This window comes from Ostrea edulis, chromosome 4, assembly GCF_947568905.1.
Source record: "Ostrea edulis chromosome 4, xbOstEdul1.1, whole genome shotgun sequence".
NCBI classification, from domain to species: Eukaryota; Metazoa; Mollusca; class Bivalvia; order Ostreida; family Ostreidae; genus Ostrea; species Ostrea edulis.
The window spans coordinates 66,298,734-66,320,326 of record NC_079167.1 but is presented as its reverse complement, the minus strand read 5'-3'; the positions used below and the strand labels follow the sequence as shown (position 1 = coordinate 66,320,326).

Below are 21,593 nucleotides of genomic sequence, written 5' to 3'. Positions count from 1 at the left end.
GTGTTGTTTGGATAACATTGTGATCCATGTTTTTTGAATAAACAACTTTGCAAAAATGAGTTGTTCTGTGTTAATATTATAAATTTACTAATTACTGGTATGTCAACATAGATTACAGTAACACTGAACAAACTTCAATAAATTTTAAAGTTTCATGCAGTTTCTGCAGTAGAAAATGACACCTATTGATCTTCTGGTCCAAAGGTCACCAGGTGCAATACAATACTCTGTACAATTGATGTCTGACCAGTTTCTTCAGAACCCTTTGATTGATAGTGATATTTCATACAGGGGTTGGTCACTGGTAGTATATGACCCCCATTGATTTTCAGGTCAAAAGATTAAAAATGGCAGGGGCCTCCGTGGCCGAGTGGTTGGAGCATAGCGTTCAAAATGACACTGCCTCAGTCGGCGCGGGTTCGAATCCCGCTCGCGCTGGTATTAAGTGAGAAAGTTTCCCAATTTACTTTCGGAAGGTTGGTGGTCTCTTCCCAGGTACATTGTATCTGGGTTCTCACTTTCACCAATAAACACTGGGCACCATCAGAAAACTGAAAAATTGTTGAGTGTGGCGGAAAATATCAATAAATCAATCAATTAAAAATGACTAGGTGCAATGTAGCTAGTACTCTATGCAATGGAGTCCCCCCAATATCTTGGGCCTGTTGTTCAATTATGATATTTCATATGTTGGTTGGTTATGAATAGTAGATGACCCTAATGATTTCCAGGTCAAAGGTCAACAAATACAAGGCAGTACAATGAACAATTTATTGGTATCTACCCAATATCTTGAGAAGACTTTTTATAGTTATTGATAATAGTTTACATGACAATACAGTACATGTAATATAGCTCGTTTATGGAAATGATTGCAAAATCTACTTGGTGTTTGGGGAGGGGGGGGGGTCCTACTGGATTACAGTTTATGTTTACATGTTTTTTTTTAATCACTCTAACTAATTTTTATTAATATGTTAAACTTCTCCATGTTTATTTTTGAAATATCAATTGCTCATATTGTTCATTTTAACTGAAAATGGTGTAGGTTGTATTATTTGTCATTAGTATGAATTTTTGGCAAGATGCCCAAATCTACAGTTTTCGCACTACAATAGATCAATTGTACTACCTTTCACCATTAATCTTTTTTTTTTTTTATAAATTAGGAGTCTTTGATATGGACACCCTTTGATGACAGTTGATTATGCTGTATGTATTTTCCAAATTATCTAAATTCATCAACGAAATCCAACAAAAACTCCCGTTTTGGCAAAATGCCCAAATCTACAGTTTTCTTACTACAATAGATCTATTGCACTACGTTTCACCATTAATCTTTTTATATACATTAAGAGTCTTTGATATGGACATCCTTTGATGACAGTTGATTTTGCTGTATGTATTTTCCAAATTATCTAAATTCATCAACGAAATCCAACAAAAAATCCCGTTTTGGCAAAATGCCCAAATCTACAGTTTTCGTGCTACAATAGATCTATTGCACTACGTTTCACCATTAATCTTTTTATATACATTAAGAGTCTTTGATATGGACATCCTTTGATGACAGTTGATTATGCTGTATGTATTTTCCAAATTATCTAAATTCATCAACGAAATCCAACAAAAAATCCCGTTTTGGCAAAATGCCCAAATCTACAGTTTTCATGCTACAATAGATCTATTGCACTACGTTTCACCATTAATATTTTTATATATATTAAGAGTCTTTGATATGGACATCCTTTGTTGACAGTTGATTATACTGTATGTATTTTCCAAATTATCTAAATTCATCAACGAAATCCAACAAAAAATCCCGTTTTGGCAAAATGCCCAAATCTACAGTTTTCATGCTACTACAGATCAATTGCACTATGTTTCACCATTAATCTTTTTATATATATTAAGAGTCTTTGATATGGACATCCTTTGATGGCAGTTGATTATGCTGTATGTATTTTCCAAATTATCTAAATTCATCAATGAAATCCAACAAAAAATCACTTTTTGGCAAAGTGCCAAATTATAATACATTGGTACAGCGGTCAGTAACACACTCTTTACCATAGATGGATATAGATATCATAAATAAGGAGGGAATTTTATGGGGAATCGAGATTTATGGAGAAAATTAGTTGTCTTTTTCAATTTTTTATATACCACAAGGACAAAACATGGGCAAAACGGGCTGAATTTTGCAGTTCAATTAGCCCTCATAGACTGCTGTCGGTTTCCATGGCAACGGATGGTAGAAATTCGGTGGTGGGGTTGAAATTATGTAAGATGGTGCAAGTAAAGTTAATACTGTGAAAATCAAAGAAATCTGTGACATTGAGTGGCCAGACCCTATCTGATTTCTTTGATTTTTACATAGAATTGATCTTAAAAGTCTATTTCGTATGGGTGTAAATCACTACATTCTAAAAGAATGTGATGTATAGTTAATGGACAGTCACAAGATATGCATTCGGATAATATTTGCTTGAAAATGGCGGAATTTGTTTAAGATTTTTTGGATTCAGAAAGTGATGTGTCTACTTTGGGTTTTAGTAGTTTCCATGGTGGTATTTCAGAAGGTGATGAGGGTTTTACGATGTCCAAAGGTAAGTTAGAATCACGTATATGTTTTTTTTTAACTCGTAGACCTATTGATCTTATGCACTTCTTGATTTTGTCATATAAATGTTCAAACTGCGGATGGAAAACGCAGTTAAATGCGGGATTGTCAGTGTTAGCGGGTGTGACCGGTCAACAAGGGATGCTTACTACTCCTAGGCACCTCATCCCATCTCTGGTGTATCCAGGGGTCCGTGTTTGCCCAACTATCTATTTTGTATTGCTTATAGGAGTTATGAGATTGATCACTGTTCGTTATCTTCACCTTTCATAGATACATTTATAATCATTATAGAATATTGTTTTAGACCAGATGAGATTATCAAATAAGATATAGAGGAATAACTCCATTCCCAATGAATTGAATCGGATCTGCTGATTAAAATGTGTCTTAATAAAGTGCATCGCCACAGCACATGATACGCCCGTCAATCATTATTTAATTATCACAAAACAGAGAAGAGTGGATGAAAGAAAATCATGTCAAACTTTAATAGTAAAAAGATCTAAAATGATTTTTCCATTCATAATGCTATATGTACTTCTCTCTGCTGTAGTTTTTTAATGAAAACAAATAGTGCATTTATATATTTTTTCAACTGGTAGTTTTGGATTTAAACAAATGCCAAATCTGCAGCTTTGCTCATTGTATATCTTTTTATTGCCACATCTTAATAAAACATCAAATTATTTATCATTAAAATATGCCTATATACATATTGCAACCATCTGTTCATCTTACTCAGAAATGACACTCTGCATGTTGGTTGCTAAGTAAAAAAAAATAAAAAAATTATATTGTACAATGTCAAATTAATTTTGATAACTTCATTTTGAAAATAAAGGCTAGCCACCAAGACAGATCACTACTAATTAAGAGGCTTAGATTCCTTCTGCCCAATTCCCTAGAGATATAGATAACACCTGCTTGATCAGAGATGCTCTACCAGAAGTGATTAAGACAGTCTTCTTACACTAAACCCATGAATTAATCTTATCAAAATGACCTTTGCATGCTACCCCCATGGGACAAGTGGAATTTCTCTTGTTACTGTTAGAAACAAAAGAAACATTATAAAGGCTTAAAAAACTGTACAGTATATCTTAAAAAATATGTATTTTCTTGATGTAAAATTTTTGAATAAGGTTACTAAAAAACCATTAGATCAGAAGGGATTGTACCCATTAAAACATACACTTTTTAAAAAAAAAAATCACCTTAATTAAATGTCACAGTGACCCTAAAGTAGGGTGTGGCACACCTTCTACCTAAGATGCATTATTTGACCAAGTTTGGTGATTCTAGGTTTCATAGTTTTCAAGTTATGAGTCGGACAGGGTTTTGCCATATTTGGTCATATCTTCTTAATTAAAAGTCACAGCGACCTGGTTTTAATGTGCGACACACCTTCTACCCAAGATGCATCATCTGACAAAGTTTGATTATTCTAGGCCTCATAGTATTTAAGTTATGAGCCGGACACGAAAAAGCTAACAGACGGACGGACAGACGGACGGACATGAAGGCCATAACATAATACGTCCCGTCCTAAGACGGGCGTATAAAAAGTACACCATATCAAGCAATTTTAATGACCCAGAATAAAACATCTTTAAAATGGCATTTACTTCCTTAACACAATGGTCAGAAAAATTTTCAAATTTGGTAGGAACATGATTCACTACTTTACATAACGTTTAAAATCCTGCGTCACAGCTATTATGCATTTAACATATTAACGAAACAACACTGAGTACTTTATGGAGTTATCGATGTAATGACAAACCCCATTACTGACAGAATTTGAGATAAAAGACATCATGAAGTTCTACACATCTACTTCTTACTTATACTTAGATATTTGATTGAAAATAGATATTAACGGCAAACTAACAACTCAACTTTATGACGAACGGGGTGATTTCAGGTTCTCCATACTCAACTTCCCATATTTATTTGGCAATAGTTCATTATCACCTGTCTATCTCTCAATTGAATGGATACGCAAGAGCTTGTTCTGTGTATGATCAGTTTTTAGATCAAAGAAGGCTACTGACAAACAATTTGATTTTATAGGAGTTTCAAAAATCTTATTAAAAGTCAGCATTTCGCAAATTATATGGTCTTTATAATGATCTATAAAAACAACTGCGGAATGTTGTTTTCTTCGATGAATGGTCTCATTTTTTGGACAGTTTGGTGATTGATCAAAGGGAATGTATTATCACAGGAGACCTTAATTTTCATGTTGACGATGCAGAGAATTCCGAAGCTGATAAGTTTCTGAAGCTATTAGATGATCATGGGCTGGATCAGCGTGTCAAAGGATGAACGCACTCAGGAGGCCACACCCTGGATGTTATTATAGTGAGGGATGAGACATCGATATTGATCGGTGAACGGTTAGTTAAGGATCCATCATTATATGACAAAAATGGCAACCTTACCTGTGATCATCTTACTGTTTGCTCGAAACTTGCACTTTCGAAACCGCCAAGGGAAAGCAGAACCATCAGATTTCGGAAATTACGGGATGTTGACAACAGCGATCTTAAGAACTCTGTTAGCGCCTATACAAACATTCAAAATTGTGATGACTCTTTTGAAAAACAGTACAAGTTTACAACTCCACTCTTCAAAGTGCTCTAGATGCTGTCGCTCCAGAGCGGACTAAAGTGGTTTACCTTGCGTCCAGACTGTCCTTTGTACACTATTGAGCTACGGACTATCAAAAGGGAACGGAGAAAGGCAAAGAGACAGATGCGCAGGACTAAACTAACTGTCCATAAAGAAATGTATCGTAATATTTCCGCCCGTCCATCAAAACTTGCTGTACGCTGCAAGAAAGACTATTACTCAAACAAAATCGAGGAAGCTGGTAAAGATCAGAAACTATTGTATCGCCTGGCCAATAAACTTATGAGTAATAAGGCCGAGGCTGTGTTGCCAATTCATCGGAGTGAAGACATCCTGGCAAATACTTTCGGTGATTTCTTCCAATCTAAGATGCAAAAAATCCAGAGGGAATTGTGTCATGGCATACAGCTTGATGTTGACCCACTATGTGTCGATCAAGAGTTTGCCGGTGTGCATCTGCGAACTTTTGAACCAGCATCACAAGATGAAATCATTGAAGTCATTATGTCAGCACCTCCTAAATCTTGTGAATTGGATCCAATACCAACGTACTTACTCAAAACATGCCTAGATAGCGTTCTAGTTACAAACATTATTAATCAATCACTCAGTCAGACTGTGTTTCCATTATCCTTTAAACGAGCTGTTGTTCATCCTCTCATAAACAAATCAGGTATAGATACACAGGAATACCGGAATTACAGACCTGTTTCAAACCTCCAGTTTCTCTCCAAAATTCTTGAAAAGATTGAAACGTTTGGATCATCACATTGAGTTGAATCATTTACACAACAATGTACAGTCAGCATACTGTGCCTGCCATTCAACGGAGACAGCTCTACTACGTGTGTACCACGACATTGTAGCAGCATTAGATTGTGGTTCCAGCGTTGCATTAATCATGTTAGATCTTTCGGCGGCCTTTGATGTCATCGATCATCCTATTCTGAAAAGACGTCTTGAGTTTGCTTTTGGTATTTCTGGCTCGGTCCTTAATTGGATTAAGTTATATCTCTCAGAGAGGACCCCAAAAGTGGCCATAGGATCTACCTTCTCCGATGATTTCCGTCTCAATTGCGGCGTACCACAAGGATCTGTCCTAGGACCTCGGCTCTATGCCATTTCCCCCAAACCTATTGGTGGAATATGTCGTATAAACAATGTCCTTAATCACTGTTATGCAGATGACACATAAGCCTATCTAGTCTTCAAACCTAAACATGACTGGCAAAATACCGCTAGCCGTCTTGAGGCTTGTATGGACAAAATAAAGATGTGGATGTCCGCTAACATGCTAAAATTAAATCAGGACAAAACAGAGTTCATTGTTTTTTTCACCGAAAACCATAGTCACTGACTCACCATCGTACCATCTGAACTTTGCCGACACTATTATCAGTGAGACACCGTTTGTGAAGAACCTAGGTGTATGGTTTGATAAGACACTTTGCATGCAAAAGCAAATCTCATCTGTGTCTCGTGCTTGCTATCATCAACTACGTAACATCGGACGAATACGGTCGCTCATCACAGAAGATGCGTGCAAGACCCTAGTATGTGCTCTCGTGACATCTCGGCTCGACTACGCCAATGCTCTTCTTTTCAGTATTAACACAACCGACTTGGCAAAATTGCAGCGGATACAGAATATGGCAGCACGAATCATCACTCGTACCAAGAGAAGTGATCACATAACTCCAGTGCTGATTTCTTTACATTGGCTTCCTATTGACAGGCGCAGCCAATACCAATACAAAATTATCCTCTACGCATACAAGGTGATTCAGAAGATGGCGCCAAAATACTTGGAGGTGATCACTGTTTACCAACCGAATCGTTCCCTAAGAATTTGAAAATTCACTGAAATTAGTTAGACCTAGATGTCCAACCCCCACATATGGAAACAGGCGCTTGGATGTGGCAGCAGCTACACTCTGGAACTATCTGCCTGATACCCTCCGCCGTTGTCAGAATTTGAACACTTTTAAAAAACATTTAAAAACATCTTTTTAGACTTGCATATTATTAGTATTATTGGTGGTTAAATCTCTATGGTTTCTTTACCATCATTTTAACATGACTTTTTCAAGTGTATAATTGTATATTTATTTCAACTATTGTATTTTATATCATTTGATTGTACGGCGTGGAACTTTTTTTCATGCATATCATGTTTTAGTAATTTTACTTCACATTATTGATGTATTTCTAGCATTGTATTGATATTATCTGTCTTAATGCTATTATAATTTCCTTTTACTACGTTTATAACATGCTGTATCATTTTTATTGTGTGGAGCGCTTTAGATTGGTTATTTATAGTCATATAGGGCGCTATATAAATAAATAATATTGTCTAGTTTGCCAATACAACATATAATTGCATTTTATTTTAATCGGCAATCTGCATTGCCTTGGTATGATTGCATATTAATTCAAGTATTCATGGCTCTGTTGTTCTTGAGAAGATTTTAAAAGATTTATCCTACATATGTCCACATAAAATTTTGATCCCCTATAGCGGCTCCATCCTACTGCCGGGGGTCATGACTTGAACAAACTGCAATCTGAACTACCTGGGGATGCATATCAATATGACTTTTCACAGCCCTCCTTTTATTGAGAAGAAGATGTTTCCTACTGTAAACGTTATTAAAAGATTTGTATAGCGCCATTATATATCAACATTAGTTCTCTAAAGCGCTTTACAAATAGGAGAGAAAAGATAATATAAAATCGATGTGCACATACATTTAAAATATTCATAGTGTCAGAATTAAAACGCATAATCATTATCATTAATACACATGTATATAGTGCCGAATGTAATGATATAATTACCCTAATAACATATAAAACAACCCTTAGGAATGATTAAATACATAGAAAAGACATAAGTATAACAAACTTCAAATAGCAACTGAAGGAGTTTTTTTCCACACAAAAAAAATCACAAATTAAAAGCTAATCTGAAAAGATGCGTTTTGAAGTCCGCTTTAAAACTAGACAGTGAAGTATATTGTTTGAGTTTAAAAGGGAGAGAGTTCCAGAGACTCGATGCGGCCTTATCCAAACATCGATCCCCATGTTTTCGTACGTGTCCGAGGTACCTGGAGAAGATGCAGAGATTCGGATCTTAGTGATCGGTTGGGATTGTAAACTGTAAGGATATCCTTTATGTAAACTTGAAATAGGTTGTTGAGAGATTTGAAAGTATGAAGAAGGATTTTATATTGAATTATGTATTCAACTGGGAGCCAGTGACGATATATTAGAACAGGAGTAATATTGTTGGATGTTTTCCCTATACATTCCCACGTAAAACTTTGATACCTTACTTCGGCTCCACTCTATCCCCGAGCACCATAATCTGAACAAACTTGACCTGCACAACCTGGGAATACTTATATTCTCAATCATGACTCTGTTGTTCTTGAGAAGAATAATTTTAAAGATTTATATAAATTCCCTTTAAACTTTGATCCCCCTTTGTGGCCTCATCCTACCCCTGGGGGGCATGGTTTGAACAAAATTCAAGCTGAACTACCAGGAGATTATTGCATATTAATATGAGTATTCATGGGCCTGATGTAAGTTTTTAAAATATTGTTTCCTATATATTTCCATTTAAAAATTTCATCCCCTATTATGGCTCCACCTACCCTCGAGGACTACAATTTGAACAAACCTGACTTTACACTACCTGGGGATGCTTGCATATTAATATGACTAACCATGGCCCTGTTGTTCTTGAGAAGAAGATTTTTAAAAGATTTATCCTATATATCCCCATGGAAAACTTTAATCCCCATTTATGACCTCACCCTGCCCCAGGGGACCACAATTTCAACAAACTTGAATCTGCATTACCTGGGAATGCTTGTATATCAGTACTATTAATCATGGCCCTGTTGAGAAGATTTTAAAAAAAAGTATCCTATATATTGTTGTGAAGTGCTGTTAGCAGATAGGGATATAATGAATTAGTAATGGTGATGGGTAACTAACGTTACAACCAACCTGAGTTGTAGGCTCTGGAAGGGACAGGATGGTCCGTCTTCGTCCAGGGTATGAGTGCAAGGTGAAGATAACGAACAGTGATCAATCTCATAACTCCTACAAGCAATACAAAATAGATAGTTGGGCAAACACGGACCCCTGGACACACCAGAGGTGGGATCAGGTGTCTAGGAGGAGTAAGCATCCCCTGAGTACAACTAATAGCTGATTGTTACGTCCCTCTATTTATAGATCTGATTCCCGAACCCGAACATAATTATACTACATTCCTCCCTATTTTAATTAAATTTCCTCATATATGACATAAATCAGAATATCCGACTTAATGTCACCAAAATAAGAATTAACATATATACAACATGTAACACATAAAAAGCTTTTAAAATCTATATTTACATTCTTCATTTATTACATTGTTTGTAAAAAGTCTTTAAAGTCTGCAAGTAAAATGTCATTCCCTTTGTCTGTCAGATGTATGTCGTCTCTCCTGAACAGTGTTTTATCTCTCCACTGTATTTGCTGATGAATTATTGTTTTCCCTTCCCTTTTTTTCATAAATAATCCTATTTCTTTGTTTATTTGTAATTTCTTGTTTTCTCCCTCCCAACCTTCGATGTTTCCCCAAATTCTCCTGGACAATAATTCAGAGAAGATAACAAGAGGCCCAAGGGCCTAGAATCGCTCTTCTGATAAATTGTACAACATCACCATTTTTATTCTTAGCCTCTTAGTATTCTAAATCTTTAGTCAAATCCTAAGAATTCAAAAAAGTAGGTCAATGTGACCTACTTTTTGGTTTACACATTTTGAGAACCCAAGAAATATCAACTGACAAAGTTTGATGATTTTAAGCCAATTAGTATCTGAATATTGAAATATAGCTGTCAAATTCCAATCGTAGGTCATGGTGACCTACTTTTTGGTCAGCGAACTCCGAACATGCAAGACCCATCAACTGACAAAGTTTGATGACTGTAGGTCAAATAGTATCTGAAATATATAAATATAGCCGTCAAATTCCAAAAGTAGGTTAAGGTGACCTACTTTTTCGTCAACACCCTTCAAACATGCAAGACCCCAAAACTGACAAAGTTTGATGACTGTAGGTCAAATAGTATCTGAAATATATAAATATAGCCGTCGAATTCCAAAAGTAGGTCAAGTTGACCTACTTTTTGGTCGAAACCCTTCAAACATGCAAGACCCAACAACTGAAAAAGTTTGATGACTGTAGGTCAAATAGTATCTGAAATATATAAATATAGCCGTCCAATTCCAAAAGTAGGTCAAGGTGACCTACTTTTTGGTCGAAACCCTTTGAACATCCAAGACCCATCAACTGACAAAGTTTGATGACTGTAGGTCAAATAGTATCTGAAATATATAAATATAGCCGTCCAATTCCAAAAGTAGGTCAAGGTGACCTACTTTTTGGTCGACACACTCCGTAGACTCAAGATGCATCAACTGTCAAAGTTTGATGATTGTAGGTCAATTAGTGACTGAAATATATAAATATAACTGTCAAATGCCAAAAGTAGGTCACAGTGACCTATTTCTTGGCCGATACACTCGGAAGACTCAAGATGCATCAACTGACAAAGTTTGATGATTGTAGGTCAAATAGTGTCTGAAATATAGTAATTTAGCTGTCAAATACCAAAAGTAGGTCACGGTGACCTACTTTTTGGTCGACACAAACCGAAGACTGAAGACGCATCAACTGACAAAGTTTGATGATCCTAGGTTTTACAGTGCCCAAAATATGCATCTAAAATTGAAAATGTGAAATTTGAGTATCTGCAAAATTCAAAAGGTAGGTCACTGTGACCTACTTTTTTATAAATATGTTTCAAGGCCTCAAGATGCATCAACTTACAAGATTTGATGATTCTAAACCTCTCGGTATTTGAAATAACAACTTAAAATATATCTATAAATGATAAGCCATAAAATTCAGAAAGTAGGTCACGGTGATCTATTTTTCAGTTGACGCATTTCAAGGTCCCATGATCCACCAACTGACAAGTTTTGATGATCATAGGCTTCAAAGTGTCCAAGATATGCATCAAAATTAATTTTAAAATAAATACCTGCCAAATTCAAAAAGTAGGTCACCGTGACCTACTTTTGAGACAACTTGACACAAGGTCCTAAGATGCATCAACTGTCAAAATTTGATGATCCTAGTCCTTATAATGACTAAAATATCAAAGATTTAAGGAAATTTAAATTTAGGTCAACTTTGAAGTGACATTGAGACCACGCCCTTTGCCCCAGGGTAATGCCTTGAACAATTTTTAATCTACAACATATCCTCATCCTTATGTGTAAGTTTGGTGATAATCTGCCCAGTGGTTCTTGAGAAGAAGATTTTTTAGCAACCACTACTTTTGTTCGTATTTTCCTGATTATCTCCCCTTGTTAAAGGGTCACATCCCTCTATTCAGTATGTATGAAAGCCCTTGGGCCAATGATACCCAGTAAAAAATTTGAAAAAAATTGGCCAAGGGGTTCTTGAGTTATAGCCCTTTTTCTAAAAAGTTTACGCACACCGCACAAATGGCCATAGCATTAGCTCTTTGAGCCTTCGGCTCAGAAGAGCTAAAAAGAGTATTTGGATATTTTCCCATGAACAAGTCAATATCCTTTTTCATTTTGTTGATGAGGGGGAGAGGACTGCAGTAGGAGATGTCATTGGACCCCAGGTGTATGATGATAATATCAGGAGTTATGTCTTTTGTCAGACAGTTGAGAGTTTCTGTAAAAGAAAACCATTTTATACCCCTAATACCCTGCCAAGTTACATTACAATTTTGTAGTCCAAGATCTGTAGAATTCACTGCAATTGCTCTTTGATGAGCCCAATAGATAATAGATGAACCTATCAGAAGGATATTTTTGTTCTTCTGGTGATTAATATTTTGTTGAACATTTGTGTGTATGTCAGTAATGTTTAAAAGAATACTTAATATTTTCCAATGGAAACAAGCTAGTGAAGTTTTGAACTGGATATGGCATATTTGGTACTGTATGATGTTGATTGGTACTATTCATATAAAATCTGATATGTACAAGGTCATCCTCTTGCCAAACTGCTCCTTGACAGATTGAAAATCTATCATCAGAGTTGATAAATAATTCTAAGTTCATGTGGTTAAACTTGTTTATGAGTGTCGATACTTTTTGAATCCACATTTGACTATGATTGTCAGGATCATATCTGCAAGACGAATAGTCATCAAAATGTTCCTTTTCTATGTGCAATTTTAAAAACCCTTTCTTGGCCAAAACCAAGTTCACATACCCAGCAAGAAGTTTTGGGATATATATACCATGGGATATGTTCCTGAATAACATGTCGTCTGACATGTGTAAACTTTGCATTACACACAGGACAATTTTTTCCTTTTTTACTCAAAGTTGAATGTGGATTGGTAGAGGATCTTCATCATAGTCTGGCACAAATTTACTTTCTTCTGAGTCACACATTTCTAAAACAATTGTATTTTACATTTTAAAAGTATTTTATTATTTTTTATTTTTTTTGTTTTAAACAGCTGTGGATAAAGTTGATTAGTCACATGCAGTTCTGTTAGTTTAGTCCTGAACATAGTCAGACAAGTATTTAGGTCTTTGTATTTTTCTTTGACCTCTCAATCTGAAGTCCTGTTGCTCTGTTGTCATGACAATATTCTAAAATGTTAAGTTGCATATTCTTTGGCACTACAAATAAATATCTAGGTTGTACCTGATCTTCCCATAGGTAATAGAGTATACCATCTCTTAGATGTAATTGAGATTCACATGACCAGAGATATCTAACACTGGGGCTACATAAAGATATTTCTCTCTGAGATGGAAAACTCTTAGATTCTAACCTTGTCTTGATCTTCTGAATGTCATCATCTTCATCTTGTGATTTAGCTATTTCCTCTGCGACGAAAACGTCTGACAAACCTAGAGGGATTGAATCTAAATTGTCAACAGATCGTACTGTTAATGGAACCACATAATCTATGTCATTTTCAAAGGTGGACCAGTTGTTTTGCTCTAGCGCAGAAATGGCAACCTCCGCATGGTAATTGATTTAACTCTATCCCTGATATGTATTCATTACAGAGATCTAGATTATCAGGAATTCTAGAGAGAGCATCTGCATTACCATGGTTTTCACCTGACCTATGTTGTAAAATGATATTATATTGTAACAATTCTTCAATCCAGCGAGTTAGTTGTCCTTCAATATTTTTGAAGTTTAAAAGCCAAATCAAACTATTATGGTCGGTTCTCAGAATAAATGAGTTCCCTAACAAAAAATGTCTGAATTGTCTAGTAAATGTGATGATTCCCGGGAGTTCTTTTCTGGTGGTACAATATTTTTTCTGGGCCGGTGTCAATACTTTGCTTGCAAAACTTACAATTTGTTCTTTCCCATTTTGAATTTGACATAACTCAGCACCAATAGAATTGTCTGATGCATCTGTATCCAGAACAAAAGTATCTTGTGAATTTGGATATCCATGAGTCAGAGCCTGTAAGATATGTTTTCTGTTTTCAAATGCATTTTGGTGAATTTCTAACCATTCAAATTTTGACTTTAATGATATTTTTATAACCTGGTACAATGGATGTGACAGTTCTGCAAAATCTTTCACATGATTTCTATGGTAATTAGGAAATCCCAAAAATGACTCTTTTTTGGTATTGGCCAATTTTTGATAATTTCTGCACTATCCGGATTGACTGAGATACCATTTTGGCCAACCAGTTTGCCTAGAAAGTTGATTTCTAATTGATATAGTGCACATTTTTGAGGTTTTAATTTCAAATTGTACATTCCAAATCTGGAAAGTATAGCTGAGAGGTCTCTAGTATGGGAGATCATATCACTACCAAAAATGATTACATCATCCAAGTATGCTAAACATTCTTGCCATGTTAAACCCCTTAAAACTTGCTGAATGACCCTACTAAAAGTGCCTGGATTGTTGCATAAACCAAAGGGTAGCCTGACATGTTCATATAGGCCATATCTAAAAAAGGTATTTCCCCCCAAAGTGTCTATACAATCCTGTATGTTGGGTATGGGAAAAGCGTCTTTTGTAGTAATATTGTTAAGAGCTCTGTAAATCTATACAAAATCTCATTTTCCCATCTTTTTATCCTAACTAATACAGGAGAAGATGCCCATTCTGAAATAGAGGGTTGAATTATACCTTGTTCTAACATATGGTCAATACGTGTTTTTTCTTCATTTTCAAAACCCATAGGTGTTCTACGTAACCTTTGTTTGATAGGTCTTGCTTCACCGGTATCAATTTTATGAGTTATCTCCCCATTGAAGAGACCTAGATCAAAATCCTCCTTGGCATTTATCGAATAGGGAGAAAACTTCATAAAGATCTTTCTCTTCTAAATTAATAATTGACTTGTCATATAGTTCTTGTAAGTGCAGTGGTAACTTAGATCTTAATTCTGATGATGATGGTATGACAGTAGAAGACTTAGTTACTTCAATTTTGTTAACAGAGACTTGATCATCTTCCAGATACTCTAAATCCTCATTTTCTATACCAAAACCTACACTTTGACCCTTCTTCAAAGTAATAAATTGATCTGTGGGGTTTCGAAAAGGAATTATTTGTTGATTTAAACTGACAATTGAATTAGGGGACAAAAGACCATTATAAACATCTTTGTCTGTTTCTATGCATAATGAATCTTTAAATGGTCTGTCAGTCTGGACTGATGCAATTTTGACCGACTGAGGAGGTATAACAGTTCTTTTTTTTAAGAGAAACCCTATCAATTTCAACATTTTCTGTTTTGATCTTGGTAATGGGCATTGTCGTTTGATCTAATGTAAGTTTCATGTTTCTCATATTGACAATACCCTTGTGCATTTTCATAAAATCAAGACCAAGTAATAAAGAATCTGCTATATCTCCAACAACCACATCCCATCTCTGTACCATTGGCCCAATTCTTAATGTCACATTTTCTGCAATTTTTGCTTTGATGGTGTTATTTTTTCCTGCACCTTTCAATACAATTTCCTTTTGAAATATTGGCTTGGGCTGAAGAGTTTCCAAAAATTCAAAACTCATATAACTGTTACTTGTGCGGCAGTATCTATCACATCATTGGTTGTTTTGTTATTTATTGTAAAAGGAACATAAAGTGTGTTTTAGTTTTATTCTCATTCCTGTAAAGTTCTATTTCTTGGAGTTTAAATTTCACTTTTGGGCGAGGCCTGTCTGATGTGTCAGAGTAGGTTGAAGAATGACCTACATCTCCAACCTGCTGAAGTTTAAACCCTTTTTGTTAGGTGATCACCTCTCTCTATTTCGATATGGTGACCCACTTCTGTAATTAGGACACTCTCTAGCAAAGTGTCCAATTTTATCACACTTAAAAAGCAAACTTGTCTACTCGGGCTTCTAGATGGAGATCTATCCTTTGAATTTTCTCGACTGTTTGACCTGGATCTATTAAATTGATTAGAGGATTTGAAGACTTGTAGAATATTTTGAAGACTATGTTTGATCTCCCTATTGTCTTCTTCCATTCTCTTAACCTTTAACTCTAACTTTGATACACTTGTTTGTTCTGAAGTTTGCTTTGTGTTGTATAAAGCCCTAACTTTCTTTGATGTTTCCTCGTCAGTCTCACTATCACTTTCGGAACTCTCAAATTTCACCCTTCTTTCTTCACACTTTCTTGCACCTAATATTAGTTTTTGATTTGTTATAGCACTTTTCATGTATTGTATCGCAATGTCAACTGATGTTGGGTTCTTGTCCATTGCAATAAGTGCCGCTTGTTTGTTTGAGTATCCTCTCAGGAAAACATATATTGCCACAGTCTGTTTGCAATCTTCTGGAGTATCTGGATACCCGTACGTCACACCGTCGGTTCCAGTTTATTTCATCAGCAGCACTGTAAACATGACAAGTCACGAACAGTTAAGTTTGGAGTCGTATAGATTTGAGCCCGTTCTTTCGTAAGAGGAATTTCAGAAAAGAAGACGTTCAGTCGAGTCGCAAACCAGGCAGATGGTACTCGTTTCTTCATACATGTACATGTCTTAAACCTCAACTTGTCATCACGCAAATGATGGATCCACAGTTTACATAGTATTTTCTTTTCAAACAACCTTGTTGGGTCAGGAATTTTTTTCCACATCTCCCCTTCGCATTAGTGTAATTAACTGCTTGACAAGAAGGCATCCACCTATTTACAATGTATTCTTAAAATTTATTACATGCACATCAATGATGATCTTATAATCTCATCAAAACCGGAATAGACGGTGTGACGTCAAAATTATTGATTTTGGTGGTCTTGAATACAAAAGCGTTCCGCTTCATGGCAGCCTCTATAGAGGCAGGAATTTCAATTTTTAACGTTTTAAAATTAGTACTGAGGCTTATCTAGGCCATGTATTAACAGAATAATATGACAAATCTTTATCATATAATTAATCTTATCATTTATAATGTAAACATTTTTTGGGTTGCCTTTCCCTTTAAGGGACCAGTCAAGCTTAGTTGCGTATAACAGCGGTTTGAACATTACCGTTTGAAAATTACTTTTGTAAATTTTAAGTGCCTAGCTTGGGATTCTCATTGAACTTATACATTTACATGTTGTAAATCTTATATGTTTATTGCAGGTCACTTCTGTTACTTTTTTTTCATATTAGGATTCCTACACAAGCTGCGGCGAATATTATGCTTTTTTGCTAAGGTTATTTGCATTTTCATATAAAGAACCGTTTTATAAAATTCAAACAATAGCAATGTGAATGATGTCTCATTCAGACCCAAGACAAACAGGTGAGTTTCCTTTGCAATATGAATATGAGCTTTTACACAAGGAGTGTAATACAGTGTTTAATGTACTTGTGGTTTTTTTTTTAAAAAGATTTATATGTATAACAAACAAATCACGAAAATGCCTAAATGTAAATCCATGCACATATGTTAGTCTAACTTATCATACTCGATTTAGTATATCCTCTTGCACAATCTAATTAAAATCAGATCTTAAAATACGCTCACAATCGCTACTTACGCAGAGTATACGGCGCGGATCCATGGAGTCTGATATTAATTAGATTGTCCTCTTGCACTAACTTTCATGTTAAAAATGAGTTCTTTCCACTCTGTTGATAACATTCAGTTCTAAAGTTATCAATATTGCACATGAATGATGAACATCTTTTTAAAACAACTTCCTAAATTGCGTTTTCAATTACACGTGTATTTATCTGACTTATTTGGATTCACATTCTCTCCAACTTGATTTTGAATTGAAATCAACATTATTGACTACAATAAATAATTCCACTTTCATGATTTGATTGCTATATTCAGATAATTATGCACTGGACTCTGTAGTACAAGTCATACAGATGCATGTTTATGTATGCATTTAAATGATTTCTGGTGAGGTGATGAAATGAATGTAGAGTGTTTCACAGACCTGCATTATTACATATGTTGGTGTGTTTTGACCTGCATATCTGTGGCACTTGTTAGTTAGTATATGTGGTTATGTGTGTTTTTCTCTTTTGTCCAGTTGTTTTGTTTGTTCCTTTCTTTCTTGTTTGACATACATGTATGTGTCATACTATTGTTTTACTTCATTTTAGTTGTATTCCAAAAAATGTTTCATACACTATTAAACTGGAATACAACAGCAAGTTATTTATTACACTCTGTAGATATTAGTTGTTGTGAATGAAGATGGGCTTCAAAGTTTCCATTCATTTCTAGATCTAATGTAATTGATAAGCGTCCGTTGTGTAATAACAATTGAACACTTCTTACCGAAAACTACCATTACAACTGTTTTCACATTTTATACCAAAACTTAATATTTCCAAAAACATTTTTCTCTACAACATCACACGCATAGCTCTTATCCTTAGACGAATTTGACTCCACTTTTCTTGGCACTCTGTTTTTCCTTAAATAGCTCTAAAACTTCATTGTTATTTCGGATTTCAAACATTTCGGTCGAGCATCACTGAAGAGATAATATTTGTCGAAATGCGCATCTGGTGCATCAAAATAGGTACCGTATAAATTTTACATCTATAAGAAAAAAAAATTGCATAGGCATGTAGAGCATTTCATGAATCCAGGGTGGGGGCCAAACTGGGTATATAGTGTTTATGTTTAAATATTGTAATAACGTCGCCTTTAATGCTATTGATTGTATCTTGTTTAACGTCCCTCTCAAAAATATTTAATTCATATGGAGACGTCACCAAGACCGGTGAAGGACTACTAATGTAGGCCTATGCTCGGCCTTTACGGCCATTGAGCAGTAAGGGTTCTGAAGCGTGCGACACCTACTGTGACACGGAACATCGTTTTCAAGGTCATCTCCGAGGACCCGTGATATTCACACCTGGTGCCGAGCGTTTTGGCGATGGAACTGTCACTACCTGTTTTAACGACCTAGGTCTGTGGCAACCGGGATTCGAAACCCGACCGTCCGCATACAGGGCGGACACTCTACCTCTAGAACACCGCAGCGGTGGTGATGCTATTGATACTAAATTCTGATTAAATAGATATTTAAAAGGAGCAGGTGTCCTTGACCAAAACTGTATATTTTATGATCCAAGGACAGGGTTTTAGTTCCTGGTGAGACGAAAATTATTATAGTGACCATTTGTTTTTAACAACATCATATAAAGTTTATATTTCATCATGATGAAAAGTTTCAGGACATTGTTTCTCATCCATATTTGTTATTTCCTTATAGAAAAGGTATTATTTAGTTGTGCGAAATAACGCATGAACTTTTTTTTTTTTTTTTACTGTTGTTCCTGCTCATTACATTACAGACAGAATTGATGAAGTCAGCTTAGCGCTTTTCAGTACTCTGATTATTTTTAAAGTAGTATTTAAAGGTAGTTGATGTTTGAAGTGCTGAATTGAAGAATACGTGCAATGAACTACCCCCTTTCCTACGACGTAGGGAAGGGGGAAGCCGGAGTTCATTTCACACTTGCCATGAAATTCTTGACAAATAAGATAAAATGGATATAGGGTACTTCTGCCCAAATCTCAATATCCTATACATCGAAGGAGGGGTGGGGTTAGTTCATTGCATGTATTCTTCAATTCAGCACTTCAAACCTCAACTACCTAGTACTACTACTTTAAAATTGAAAAGATCAATCAAACGTTGCATGCAGAAAATACGAGATTTGTATGTAAAATTAACGGGAAAAGTAAATTGTAACAAGATTGCTATACGTAGCCATGTCCCCTACCGCGGCAAAAAAAAAAAAATATTAAAGCACAAAAGTCCCATAACTCTTGTAAAAATTGTCGAAGCAAAATGACGGCGCAATATGATCAACTACATATGGTGACTAAAAATCCTACAAAATTTGAATGAAATCCGGTGAGCAGTTTCGGAGAAGTGTTCCTATAGTGTACTACATGTATGTACAAATTCAACGAAGTCCCATAACTCCTATAAAATTTGTCGAATCAAAATGGTGGCACAAAATGATCAACTACACATGGTGACTAACAAATCCCACAAATTATGAACAAAATCCATTGAGCTGTTTCTGAGGGGTTGCGTCCACAAAGTGTTCCTATAGTGTAGCATGTACAAATTCAACAAAGTCCCATAACTCCTGTAAAAATTGTCGAATCAAAATTGCGGCATAATGTGATCAACTACTAGTAGCAACCACCATCCATTTTAAAAAAATTACCCAAAACAATAAAAATCAGGTGTAATTACCAATTTTGAATATGCTAATTTCAAATCTGGATTCCTTTTACTCCACTTTCTTATAGAAAATGAGGTATAGTGTCTTAAACACCCCTATCGTCAGGTTGCCAAAAACGGAAAATGTTTAATTTCACATCAAAAAGTGACCCAACTTTATTTCTTGAAACATCATTACCCAAAACAATAAAAATCAGGTGTAATTACCAATTTTGAGTATGCTGAATACAAATCTGAATTCCTTTTACTCCACTTTCTTACAGAAAATGAGGTATAGTGTCTTAAACACCCCTACCGTGTTGTCAAAAACGGAAAATGTTCCATTTCACATTAAAAAGTGATCCAAAGTTATGTCTTGAAATAAGGCATACAACATAGAAAGGAAAACAATTGATACTAAATTGTTTCATGAACATTCTTAGTTGTTTTGGAAAGAATACATCTCACCTCTGGACTTCACAGATACGGGAAAAGAAGAGGTATACGGAGCGGATCAAAAATCTTAACTTTAATCAGATTGGGCCATAGCCTAATGAACAGGAGCAAAAGTAAAACTAATAGGAAAACTGATTTATTAAACATCAACAAGTCTTTTCCGAGAACTCCTGGTAGAGCTGTCGGGGGTGGTGGGGGTGGTGAGTTGCATCATTATCAGAATTTACCGAAACACTGGACTCTCTGGCCAGTCTGGGTTGCATCAGAACTGACAGAAGCAGAACTCTCTGGCCAGTCTGGGGGCTGAGTGGTATCAGAATCTGTCTGAGAATGAATGGTTGAAATGTTTATTTTTATTTTTTCAGAATTCAGAAATTTAAAAACTGCACGATCAGATTTTTTTGGTAACATCAATAATGTCCCTTTACTACAATGACTCTTCAAGTACAACCATGATATAAAAAAATGAGATGAAATGATAGATAAATAAATAAAATATTTGTCTGCAAATTACTTTATTTATCTGTAAGTAAGTCAGTAAGTGTAACTAGTGGCAGTGCAACTTGCATGTGAAAATTGTATCATCTGTAGCTTATGACCCCTTTTAAATTTGCCGTGCCTTGTAATTAATATTGTTGAAAATTTGGCAAATAGCATTTTTAGCCCCCCCCCCCCCCCCAGTCCATACTCCACTTTTCTTTAATGTCACTACCATGAAAGGTGAAGATAACGAACAGTGATTCCTCTAGACTATATCAAATTAAATACCGCACTGCTATCAGTCACAGGTTGACACTAGTAGGGGTATGGGGACCTGATATGTGAGTGTGATGAAAAAAATTCTGATGAAAATAAAGATTCACTCATCATTCAGAAATACATGTGATGTATAAACATTGTATTATTGTATACATCCGGTACGTTGTGTGTACGTTAATAACAGGAGTTATCTTTCCATGGATATTGAAACCAATCAAATACTATATGAACACGGGCAATTATCGTCCATGTTTGACCTCAGTATAATTTATTCATATATAAAATTTATTGATAGGTCACTCTTTGTTGCGTATTTCACCGTTAAGTCAATGTTTACATATATTCACTC

At 35.4% G+C, this 21,593-nt stretch overlaps 1 pseudogene; it reads right to left on the bottom strand.

Annotated features, from left to right (window-relative positions):
- Nucleotides 1-9,688: 9,688 nt before the first annotated feature.
- LOC125669110 (uncharacterized) lies at nucleotides 9,689-12,772 on the bottom strand (annotated as a pseudogene).
- Nucleotides 12,773-21,593: the final 8,821 nt, after the last annotated feature.